Here is a 13,495-nt window from a genome sequence, read left to right as displayed (position 1 = left end):
AGAGAAATCATTTAGTCTCGATGCACAGCTTTGAGTCTTATTCTAGAAATTCTTGTTTTATAATTTGTCTGAAAAAATGTGCAAATAGTTTAATTCTGGCTCATCTGAGAACAGAAAAAATAATCAGTTTTACTTTCTCTAAAATTTAACTGGTCAGAATATAAAGATGCAAAATGACAAGTGTTTCGAATGATTCATACAAATGTTAAGATAAAGAAAATGGAACATAAATGACAGTGAGAGAGAAAGGCAGCAGAGCTAAAACCAACTCTCTAAATAGATACGTCCGATACCAGGTCTTTATCATCTAAAATTCTCAAATCAAAATATCGATACTTTCGAATAAATGAAAGACAAAACTGAATAAATGAAGAAAAAAGCATCGTGTTAGGATTTTAAAGCCAGTTCTTCAATGATAAAAATAATGGTATCAAACATGATTGTTGGACACTGATCGTTTTAACTTAAACAGATAGAATAGAATAGAATAGAATAGAATCAGCATAAATAACAGCAGCAGTAAGAGCTGTGTAAGTGGAAGGCTGGTAATAACATATAAGACTATTAACATGTCTGTGCAAAAGAGAAGCAGCAGTGTCTGAGTGGTGCTGCTTCCAAACTATGGACAGTTAACCAGGATTTTTTTACATTTTGAGACAAAGCTGAAGCATTTTGTGGTTTTGCACATTTCATGGAATTTCTTGAGTCGAAGAAGCCAAAGAAATGATGAAGCGGCTGCGCAGGAAGAGACACGTGGACTCGTATTTTCTCATCTGAGAAAACAAAATATCACTGAACTCCAGTGATCTTCAGATCGATACTGAAACATCGATACTTCCGATACCAGGTTTTTATGCTTAAAAATTTATTCTTAAATGAAAATATCGATACTTTCGCTACTATCATTACTCGTAACTAAACTATTGAGTTGTGGCAACACAACAAACCTTGTGAAACACAAACTCAGGTTAAACCACAACATAGAATATGAGGCATTTATGATGAGGAGGACAGAAGAGGAGAGAACAGGGTCACAATCAAGATGCAAGGTTTCATTTTATAGTAGTTCTTAATAGTTAAACAATAATTTATTTGAACAGTATAATTATTTTACTTCTTTTTTTAGTGTTTGAAACAGCATTTCCACTTATTTTGTATGACTGTGTCTCTGTTTGGTTTTTCTGTTGTTGTATTAGCTCGGCTCTATAGTAAATGAGGCCACTACCTCAATATACTTCAGTTTAAAATAAATAAATTACTCTGACGTCTTGTTTTCTTTATGAAGCTATGATTTGAAATAGACTAACTTTTTTAGGTTTACCAGACACATTAGTGTGTGTTTACACAAAGTATCGGCTCGGTATCGTCAGTAGCATGAATTTTATTCAGCATCAGATCGGAAATAGAATCGGTGACATCGAACATCACTACTGAACTGATTCTATTTTAAGGGCATTTACACTTTTAGGAATGTTTAGGATCAGATAAAGGATTAGATAAATGAATAATAAGAATAATAAAATACATGCGCAGTAAACTGAATGAATACTAACAAAGATTTCTCCCTAGTATCAAACCTGATCGCTGGATACTGATACTAACTGTTTAGATATGAGACAAAGTTGTAGCATTTTGTGGTTTTGTACATTTGCAGAATGTCTGATGTAGAGAAAGCTAAAAAAAGTAATAATAATAATAACTGTAGACTGTGGACTAAACTTCTCTTTTCTCTTTTATATTAAAACATAAATATAATATACTTCTAAGCAAGACAAACTCATCGGTTCAGGATTTTAGGACAAGATGAAGCATGTGCTTGTATGATAATAACAAACTACTCATTCAAAAATCTCAAGTATCCAATCAGGTCCAGTCAGATTTCCACATTTCTCTGGAGAGAATTAACGTAACTTTGAGCCTGACTGTCAACTCGTCCACCTCCTGCATGTCATCGCACATCAAACACTTTCTTTTCCACTGCTGCTGTTTGAGGTAAATGAAGTTCTGTTCTCCCGTATGTAAAGCCTTGACACAAAGGTGGTAAATGGAGACGGGAAGGTGGAGGGAAAGGGGGGACGAGGAAGGAGAGGAAAAAGCAGAGGTCAACGGCGAGTCAAGGCAACCATCTCCTTTTATTTCCCTCCGAGCAATTTAGAGCGACACAAACGTCTGCTTCTGGAACCTATTGGATCCGCGTTGATAACCTGGGAGATAAATATGCTAAAACATTCGTCTGGGAGAAGGAGAGGGTGAAGGGGAGAAAGAAGAAGAAGAAGAAGAAGGGGGAGGAGGAGGAGGAGGAGGAGGAGGAGGCGCAACAGGCACGCACATAATCAGAAGTTGGTGGTAATGTGCAGGCATTCACCCATTGGACGAACATCTTTCACGTTATTAGCATGACAAAGAACACAATCATTTTGGATATGCCTGAACGCCGTTTTCATTAACTTCCCAATGATTTATTAACAAAAGTGTCAGTGCTGTGAGAGCTGTAAGGCCTCAGCCGAAACCCAAAAAAAAAGAGAGACGGAGGGAGAGATGAAACTGAACAAGAAACAGAATAAAAAAGTGATACAAACCAAATAAAGAAATGTTGGGAAATGATGAATAATGAGAGAGCGGGGAGGCTGAAGGGACAGGGGAGGGTGGACAAAGGGTTAAAAAAGGTGGCGGATCCCCGTTCTAAATGTAAAGTATATCCAGTTAATTATGACATTCGTTGGGTTTTAATGCAGCACATTCAAACTGAGACTCCCAGCTGGGAAACGTTCTCCGGGCAGCTAATGGGGAATTCCATCAGCCGTGGAGGAGATTGAGGCTTACATGGTTTAATATGCTGCTCCAGTCTGTATAAATGAATTTCTAATAACAATAAAAAAGAAAAAGACAATTGAGAATTTGGAGTAAAGCCACGAAGATATTAGATACTGTAGCCGCTGACCATTCGTTTGGCTGCAGAGTCATTCTAGACCAACGGGAGCCTGTTAGCATTAGCATTAGCACATGTTGCCTGAACTTAATTCTATTCATCCAATGATTTGTCATTCTACAGTGACCAGTGTGTTTTAAATTCAGCCCTCCGTCAAATATACACCGATCAGCCACAACATAATGACCTCCTGAGACCCTGCGTCCTCATATGGGGACGTTAAGTTTTAGGTTTTATCGCAGCTTATTCTGCTTCATTTAAACCTGTTGTCCTCGTTAGTGGACACCTTAGTCTGCCATCTAGTGGTAGCAAAGGGTCAATACAGTAGTTGGTAAAAACATGATAGCGGATTCATTCTACGGACGATCACAGGACAAAAAATCTACGGTTAAAACGTATTTATTTATGCTCATTAATGTTTCTAGTTTGGAACTTAACAAATTTTAGCAATAGCAACAAGCTACTGCTGGCTGGAGCTCACATTTGGGCTCATTGTTAAGCTTTGTTGAGGTGTCATGGGCCTAACTTAACGAAACATCGGCGAAGGGGGCTGCCCACTTGAAAACCCCAATGATTTGCCGCATGCTGCCTACCGCTGTTGGCTAGGCTAGTTAGCTGGTGTCTTCTCCGTTCTAAGGCAGAGGGGGGAGTGTTGGTTGAAGTGTAGTTGCATGTCCCAGCACTTCTTACTGCTCTTACCTGCTGCTGTTGGCTAGGCTAGTTAGTTGGTGTCGTCTTGTTGGTTGCAAGTTGGTAGCTGACTGCTAGCCTGCTGGTTAGCTTTTCCTGCTTATCCTGTGTATTAATGAATGTGTAGTAGAGAGCAGCAAACTAAAATTATCCATAAACGTAGTTGCTGGAATGAATGCGTATTGTGCACAAGTTAAAAACACAGACTAATACAGTAAAACATTCACGCCTGCAACTTGCTGCTTAAGATTTGAAGTGTCATTTTTCTTCAAAACGTGTTGTAACTCATTATGATTAGTACTTGAATTACCTTCTTTTATTATTTTATGAGCGCTGTACTCTCCACCGCGCTGGTCACGCCTGTCAGAGTTTGCTTGCCACAAGTAAGAGATGGAACTGGCTTCAGATCATGTATCAAGCTTTGTGCACTGACAAATACGAGGATATTTAGAAATATTAAAGAATTGAGCCAGCTTCAAAAGTTGAGCAATAGGCTGGAAATAAAATATTGAATGGAAGTCATCAGGATGATGTTTTGACACACACGTCATCAACTGTATTTTCTCATCTAATGTGGAAACATGGCGGTCATATTTTTAGGCACAGCGTGGCATGAAACCCGTCAAATAAGGCTGAACTGGACGGCAGTGCGAGGCGACAACTGATGCGTCCATTGCTTTCAGTCTTTCCTCAAGTACAGTGTGAGCAAGCGGCGAGCAGAAGGAACCGTAAATGAGTCATAAACCTGTTTTGTTTGGATCCCTCCGTGATCATGGTGTGCTTTTATGAGGACATTTTTCATCTACGCTCCTGGCTGTGAAGCTGTAACGGCTCATTCCCGAATCCAAAAGGTCCACCTGGGAGCCCCAACATCACCAGCGCCGCCACCTCCATTACCATCACCAACAACACAAACACTGACAACAGGGTAAAAAAAAAAAAAGAAAAGGGGGGGAACCTGACTCTAAGAATACAAGTGTTTTAAAGAGATGGAGCTTTCCAACGTTGAGCTGATGAACGACTCTCCTCCTCTCGGTACCTCTAAAAAAACAGCCAATGAAAATAAGCTCAACAGTGCAATTTAGAGGGCCTTATAAATCAATCCTGGTGTGTACACATATTTCCGTGAGGGGAGAATTTATATGTTTAATTACCGAGCGCAGGTGCCGGGCCCTGGCTTTACTCATTACAGTAAGATATATGAACGGCCGTGAAAGCCCGGATAGCGCAGGACAAAAGGGAGGACAAAGTAATTAGCCGGCTCTTATTTAATGGGACCCTTCCTCGAGTCATTCGCGGCTCCCGTCGCGGCTCCTCGTCCATATGCTTCAATTCAGAAGTCATTTCATAAAGGACCACTGGTGGCAGGTAGCACAGCGGCAATTAACGCAGACGGGGAATGGAATCGGCAGGGATTGAAAATGAAGTGTTAAACACTGTAATATTTGATTGTCCGGCTTTCTTTCTTTTTTTTTTTTTTTTTTTTTTTTTTACACCTCCCTCCCTCCCTCTTTCCCCCCCGTTAGATGGATTTTCCCAGAGAGACACGTGGAGCCAAATGCTGGGATTCCCTGCTGAGTGGGACTGTGCTGCAAATGCCTTTGGCCACGGAGTGGTCGAGGTTGGTTTTGGCCGCGTGGGCGTGTGTGTGTTTGGCCGAAATGTGTGTTTATCCTTCCATGGCCTGTAAGTAGACTTGGCTGTGGGCTCGGCTGTGGCTATTCTGAGCTCGTGTCAGCGTGTGTGGCACCTGTACTGTGCACCGAGGCGATACCGGAGACCTCGGCCACGTCGCCGCCGAGCGGTGCCATTTTACCTCGAGGACTCTGGACTCGTACCAAACGGGGCGGCGCCGACAAGAGGTTTTCACAGAGGAGCAAGGGATGGGAAATGGAGGACTGGGTCCGTGTCTCAGTAACAGATAGGGCTTTGGCGAGTCTGGGAATTATGGTATTGATCTGATACCAAGTAAATACAGGATTAGTATCGCCGATACTTTTTCTTAAAGTGTCGTGATTGATGAATAACTTCATAATTAGTTGATCAGGATAAAACACAAATCTTTTAGTGAAATAAACCTGTTTTTATTAACAAATAACAATATAAAACAATTTAACAGTATAATAAAAGAATTCTACACACAGCTGCTTTAGAAAAAAAGACATTAGTGCAAAATAAGAAAAAGAACAATGTAAGAAAATATAAATAGAACTATGTAAACACAACAACAATGGAAAATAAAGCCAATTACAAAGTCAGTTGAGAAAAATAAGTAAATAAAAGCAAAAGCAAATGTAATAATAAAAATATAAAAACTGCCCAGAGAGGGAAATGTTGGTTCGTTCATTTTCCACCAAAGACGTGAGTCTGCATCCCGTGTAATTGTCTTCTCTTCCGACTCCATTTCAATAACAGCATCAGTTCCAGCTGTGCGATGCTGCTGTGATAATAGGATTTGAGTATCAAACTCTGTCCATATCCACCTTTTACTACAGGTGGAGGTGAAGAAGCTCCTACAGACCTGGAGAGAAGCTGCATGAACTCTGTGAGGAGTCATTTACTGGATGAGTAGAAGAAAACCTGTAACAAAAGCATCAGTCTCATTACGATAGTATCGATCTGATACTAGTATCGATACTATCATTATTTCTATCGATACGCCGCCCTGGTAGTAGATCCTGTTCACATCGTCACAGTGTAGTTATCAATAGAGAGTAGGTGCAGACTCTTTAAATGAAAACAACAACAATCAGTGTTTGCACACAGATCAGTTCACACACTTGACTTTCGTGCGATCGATACAGGTCAGTGCGAAACTCATCGAAGGGGAAATGTGCTCTTTTCCATTTCTGTGTTTTCTGGGAATCCACTGCAGCAACTTGGCAAAAAAATCACAGTTTGTGATTCACGCAGCAACTAGTGCCATGCATCCCTTCAGTTCAGCCTCCAGCCCTACAGCAGGACATCTCATCTCCACTAGTCAAATATTACATTTGTTGCTCAATTGTGCCGCAATTCTTTTTAAAACGAGAGTCTGGTAACAGTCTGTGTGGTTTTCATTATTGGCATTATTTTACAAAAAAAGAAAAAGAAAAGAAAAACGTCTGCAACCAATTGGATTGTCCCACAACCAATCAGAGAAACAAAGTATGTGACGTTAAGCTTTTAAGACTTTTTGGACAAGTGTATTAATTGCTGTTGGATGAGGCTGATTTGATTGGTCCAGCAGATCTTCGCTGGAATACGATCACTTCCCAACAGAGCGCTTCCGGAAGAACTTTCCACCACATAAAAAAATTGCAGACTATGAAACTGGTCTGGTTCCCAGGCTATTTGTTGCACGTTGTACGTGTTTTTAAGGTGTTATTTGTGAGCTGGAGTACATTTAAACTAACAGGGAGAGTCCAGTTTGACCACAGAAAGAAACACGGCCAAGCTGAGATGGCTCGGCACGCAATCAGAAACAGAAACCAGTGTGGCCGTGTGGATTTCTTTAACAGATGTCTACACTGGTATTAGAAGTTTTCTCCCGTGTTTAATACATTTAAACATCCAGTCTTGTAGCATTATTTAAATGACCCATCAGAACTCATCTGAAAGTCTCAGTAGTTAAACCAAAATGCTCTAGAAGAAGAAACATTTAAATTTTTAAATATCCGTGCAAATAAATAAAATGCATTTCAAAATATAAATGCAATAAAAATAAAAATGCACAATTCTCGCAAACATAAAATGTCAAAAAACGGAAACCAATACAAAGCCATGCATGCAGAGTATGCATCGGTACAACAGACACGCTATAGGATCTGTTACAGACCTCCAAAAGCCTAAAGAGCTGGATTTTATAATCTGCACTGACGTCCAACAAATGCAGAAATGTTAACACATGCTAAGTTTAATGTGGAGCTATAATTCAATCTAAGCAGACCCAGAGAGGACAGGCTTAGCTTCTCATTCACAAACACCAGCCATGTTGAGTGGGTCCAGCCAGCCCGGAGGCGTTGTTTGGCCAACGCTGAAGCAGGATATCCCTCGCTGGACACCACTTGGCTGCCCCTGAACCCTGTGCGCTCGCCGTCTGGCCACAGGCTTGTAGCAATTGGCAGGCCGTGTTCTCCATGTTCCCTGGCAAGTGCCCGCTCTGAGTTCATAGCTTTTGACCCGAGCGTTGAGGGGATGCTCTTGGCTCGCGGCGAGACGTATAAACATTAGAGCGTGTAGCCGAGGGCCAGTTTGGCCTGAGCAGCCGTGTTTAACAGGCCGACACCGGTTGAATTAAAACACCTGATGTTCGCGGGCTGTTTCGGAGCCAGTTACAGCCACGGTCCTCTGGCAGCCTGGGCCCTTGTTAGACAGCTTTTAAACGGGAGCGCCGCACGGTCCGCTAACTAACTACAGTACACGCTAATGACTTTAGTACATGTACGAGGGCTGGGTGCATCGATGGAAATATCAACAGTATCGATACCAGGGCTAGTATCTGTATCCAGTTTCTCTTCTACACGTCCAGTAAATGAATCCTCACAGAGTTCATGCAGCTTCTCCATCTGTGCCTGCAGTAAAAGGTGGATATGGACAGAGTTTGATACTCAGATCATAGCATCACAGCAGCATCACACAACTGGAGCTGATGCCGTTGTTGAAATGCATCGATAATCAGAAGAGACGACAATTACACTGGATACAGACTCACTTCTTTGGTGGAAAATGAATGAACCAACATTTTCCTCTCTGAGCAGTTTTTGTATTTTTGTTACATTCCTTTTTCTTAATTTGCACTAATGACTTTTTTTTCCCTAAAACAATTGTGTGTAGTAAAAGGGGAATTGTTTAAATTTTATACTGTTTCTAATAATTACAATACGAAATCATTTATCTGCCTAAAATATTTGTACTGTGTTTTATCGGAATCATAATCATATTATATTTAATCTGTTATGTGTTTTCTGTTTTAGTTATATAGTATAACTTCAGCTTTTGGGGTATTTTCGTGGCTGAATTTGTTGTGTGAACCCCAGAAAGACCAGCAACCACTTGGTGGAAGCTAATGGGGATCCTAATGAAGAAGAATAAAGAAGACTAAACTAAATAATAGTCAAAATTACAAAGTTATTCAATGATCATGACATTTCAAGTAAAAAGTATCGGTATCGCCGATATAGTTTCTGTATTTACTTGTACTGTTGGAAGTGTGGAGGGTGACAAATCTGAGCCAGTATCAGCCTTTAGCTTGAGGCGAGTGAACAGATAAATGCACAGAGGAAAGCTTCGGTCACTAGAGCTTAACGTTGCAACACAGAACACGAGATGTTTTAACGTGTGGTGGAAATCGTCTGATAGATCTGATAGACTCTGGATGCATAATAATCACACAAAACTTAAAGTATTAGAGTATATTATAATTACAATAGGAGACCACTCTACTTCAATGCACAAAGTGGCAACGTGGATCACAAAGAGGTACAACAGAGAAACGTTCGTCTCTTATAGTGTTTACAAAGACAGAGTTTGTCATGTGATTGTCTGACTTCCCAAAGTTAACAATATAATTATCCACTCGGCTTAAATGAAGACGACCATAAACAAACACTATCTTTGAGGTGGAGAATAACCCAGTGAGTAGGTCAAACAGCGAGACCATTTTTTTGAATGATCAACTAGTAACTTCACTTGAGTGACAGCTTGGAAACTAAAGTCACATTCGTCCAAATCATTCTCAACATAAATAATAATTAAAAAAAACTTTGTTTCTCTCGAATGTTATGACCAATGTGACAAAATGAATGGTAAACTTTTCTACCTCTTGGTAGCTGTATATAAGAAACAGTGAATGCCATGACAACGCCTCAAAAATTAAGCCTAAACCGGTAGAGCTCCCCCTGGTGGCTGGAGGCTGCAATATAGGTCATAAGCCCTGCCACATTTTAAGTAGTTTATATAATGCTGACTATAATTAAAAAAGGATGTGACATCATGATTAACAGTTGCCATTGACGACCACACCATGAAGCAGGATCATAATTAAATATATATATATATATATATATATATATATAATATAAATGCAGGGTGTAATCCAACATTTCTTTGCACTAGCAGAGCAGACTGCGCCGCCGCCTGTATCCCTGGGATACCAGGAAGAGGAGACTTGTTGTAATTTTTTTTTTATATATATAGTCTACAGTTTTTAATCAGTACTCACAGCTCTATGCAGTCACAATGTCCCATTTACTCATTCGTTCACACAAAGCGTACTCACAGTACCACAGCCGGGGACTGGGAGCAACTCGGGGGGTTCAGTGTCTTGCTCGAGGACACATCTGCATGGGATGGAACCACTAACCCTCTGGTTCACGGAAAACCCATGATCAAATATTTATTGCTAATTTAACCTATCGTTCCATACGGAAGAGGATTAGGGCCACTGAAAAAAAAAATATATAGTTATAGTAAATGATTTATTTTTTCTAGTTCTGCCTTTAATCTCAGAATTCTAACTTTTTTCTCAGAATTCTGTGTTTAATCTTGGAATTTGACTTTTCTCAGAATTCAGGCATTTTCTCAGAATTTTGACTTTAATCTTGGAAACTGTGACTTTTCTCAGAATTCTGACTTTTTTCTCTGAATTCTGACTTTAACTTGGACTTTTCTCAGAATTCTGACTTTTTTCTCAGAATTCTGACTTTAACTGTGACTTTTCCCAGAATTCTGACTTTTTTCCCAGAATTCTGACTTTTTTCTCAGAATTCTGACTTTAATCTTGGAAACTGTGACTTTTCTCAGAATTCTGACTTTTTTTTCTCAGAATTCTGGCATTCTAAAAAACAAGGAATTTGCTCTAACTACAATTTTCTTTTTCGGTGGTCCTAATACTCTTCTGTAGTTCCACCATATGGGTTTTTATAGTATAACAAACAAAACCGAAAGAAAACAGTTCAAGAAATACTGTCTAATATACTGTACTTACTAATTTACTGTATTTATATATATTTTAGTTCTGTATCAGATTTCAAATATCACACTAAGACAATGGTGACCATGACAACAGCCGCATGTCACATATTCACCAGTGGAGTGGGTGGAAACAAAGTTGTGGAAACGAAGCGGTGGATCTTTACTGCAGGTAACAAACTTTGAATGTCAGTGAGCGTGACGGCCACCGACTCAGACAGACAGACCGGGGGGTGTAGGGGTGTAGGGGTGGGGGGGGTAGGGGGAGGGGGCTGGCACGGGTTCTTACCTGGTTGAGACGGGCTGGCGCTCCTCCAGTCAACGCGCCCACCCACCCCCGGCTGCACGCCCTCCTCCCCCGCCGTCCCGCCCGTGGCTTCATGCCCCATTTCCAGTCGCGCTGGGGACGAAACCAGAAAAGCAACAAGACAGAGAGAAGAGGAGCAGCGATCACTAATCAGGAAGGATCAAACAAAGGAGAGAAGGTCCTTTGTACTTCACCCTGTAGCAAACAAATTACCATTTAAATACTGCAGTCCCAGACAGACTTGGCTAGAATTTCATCTTATGTCACCAGTGATTCATCTCCTGAGCTACACGGAAAAAGTCCAACAGATTTATTCAATTATCTCATGTTTTATCTTCTTAGAAATTGACGATAAGACACATTTTGTAATTTCTTCCCTCCGCGTTGCTACTTTCTGGGTTCAAATTTACTTGTGACTTGATGAGGTGGATTTATATGGTATATACACTAATCAGCCACAACATTATGACCACCTTCATAATATTGTGTACGTCTCCTTTGTGGTGACTCATCAGAAAATGGACATGGGCCTTTTAGTGGGGGAGGGGGGAGGAGGTTCCTCTGTGGCAGTTTGGGATCTAGTGGATTTAAAGGCCAGGTCTTCACGTCTAAGTAACATCCACACCAGAGAATACCTGGTTTTCTCCTGCCAGTGGTTTTAATGTTATGGCTGATCAGTGTATATACACACATCTATATTTAGTCGTTAAATTTCTAAGATCAAGTGAAAATATACAACTGCTATCAGAAAAAAAAAAAAAAAAACAATAAAATGGAGAGAAAAAGTGGAAAAGGAGTAGACAGACTTTTAGTGAGGGGGGGTAAAGCTCAAGAGGAGGAGCAATTAATTCCCAAAACTAATCTGAGTATAATCAGGGCACTGCCCCAGTGTCCTAACCCTGTCTACATGCACACACACGCACACAAGGCTCCTGCCTACCCATAACCCCCAGTGTGTGGGCGGTGGTGTTCCCATGACCCACTTAACACATCTGGGTCAGCTGTATTCAACACACACACACACACACACAGCCAGGTGCATTCGCGACAAATGAACACACACACACATGCAGGTTCAGATGAGGCAGATATTATTTTTTATTTTTTTTATTTTTAAGTTACGGCCGATGTGAAGCCGCTCGTTACCGGGGAAAATCTACACGTCCGTGACACCTGGTGTTGTCGTGTGTCGCCATCCGACTCCTTACAGGAAGAGCAGCGTGAGACAAACACCTTGAAGAGGCAAGGGCTCGTCTCACTAGTTGTTGTAGCACTGGATTTATTTTATTTATTTATTTATTTATTTATTTTTTTTTTTTTTGGCGCACTGGGGCCTTTTTGCAGAGGCAGGAAGCGAGGAAAGGGCACATGAAGAGAGCGGTTAGGCTCTTTAAACGCAGGGCTAGTACTGGCTGTATCGCTTCCAAAAATAAAAAAGGCAAGAAAAAAAAAACTTTTGAAGTGTGTTTGTGTTTGAGGCGAGGGAGCAAAGGTGTGCTTTTGCGTTTGAGGCAAAAGGCAGGAGCATCTTCAGTACATGTGTGTGTGTGTGTGCATGTGTGTGTCTGTGTGTGTGTATGTGTGTGTGCTGAACTCCCTCTTGCCAGTTTTAAAAACCATCCGTAGCCCAGGTAAATGGCATGCTGTCCTCTGCACATGCCCAGTGGCTTTCTCTTTCTCTTCACAGGGAAGAGTTCAGAGGGCCAGTTAGCACCGTTCACAGCGGACCCCAAGGCTCCAGTTACACACACACACACACACACACACACTGAAACACGCACACACACAATGAAATTAATGCACAAACATTTCTTTAAGCACACACACATACAGAGAATACAGGAGGCCACGTTCACACATGCTCGCAGGCTCTCGTAAATTCATGCAGCGGCAGCAGTTGTATATATTTATACACACACACACACACACACATGTGCACACACACATGCGCGCACACACAGTTGGCCCGTGGCTAGAGTGTTCAAACAGGCGTGATATTGAAATCCAGCAGTAGGGAGAACAGTGGGTTTTGCTGAGGTCCATAGCAGGTTATTGATCAAGGTTAGTTTACTGTGAAAACTCTGCCTGTGGCCAAGGGCCATTCACACCAGAGGTATGTGTGTGTGTGTGTGTGTGTGTGTGTGTGTGTGTGTGTGTGTGTGTGTGTGTGTGTGTGTGTGTGCATGTGTGTGCGCTTGTAGGCAAATCTCTGTGCCAGTGTGAGAAACACTGCAGGTGGATGTGAGCTTTTTTTTTTTATTTTTTTTTTTTTTGACTTTTTATCCGCGAGCTGCACAGATCTGTAGCGGAGAAGTGTGGGAATCTAAACTCGTTTTGTGTTTTGTCTCGCAACGTTCTGCATTAGCTCTAATCTGCGGACGGCCGCATTATAAATATATATATGAAGTACTCGACTGACAGCAAGAGTGGACGCACATTCAGCTGCAGCCTGAATCACTGCAGCTACAACGAGAACCGGTGAGAATGGTGGAAGCTAACTGTTGTTAGCCTGCTACATGCTATAACTGTGAATATGAGTATTGCATTGGTATGATCAGGGCTGCAACACTAAGTAATTCATAGATATACACCGATCAGCCACAACATTATGACCACTG

The 13,495-nt window shown here is 41.1% G+C and overlaps 1 long non-coding RNA gene across 4 annotated transcripts in view; it reads right to left on the bottom strand.

Moving 5' to 3' along the window:
• LOC125019305 overlaps window positions 1–13,495 on the bottom strand; it is a 275,637-nt gene that overhangs the window by 232,013 nt on the left and 30,129 nt on the right. For all 4 annotated transcript variants that reach the window (XR_007114053.1, XR_007114052.1, XR_007114054.1 and 1 more), the window contains exon 3: window positions 10,860–10,970. This is a non-coding gene — a long non-coding RNA (uncharacterized LOC125019305). The remainder of the gene's footprint in view (window positions 1–10,859; window positions 10,971–13,495) is intronic.

The sequence above is a fragment of the Mugil cephalus genome, chromosome 13, assembly GCF_022458985.1.
Source record: "Mugil cephalus isolate CIBA_MC_2020 chromosome 13, CIBA_Mcephalus_1.1, whole genome shotgun sequence".
NCBI classification, from domain to species: domain Eukaryota; kingdom Metazoa; phylum Chordata; class Actinopteri; order Mugiliformes; family Mugilidae; genus Mugil; species Mugil cephalus.
The sequence above is the reverse complement of the archived record's forward strand: the minus strand, read 5'-3'. Positions and strand labels throughout refer to the sequence as shown.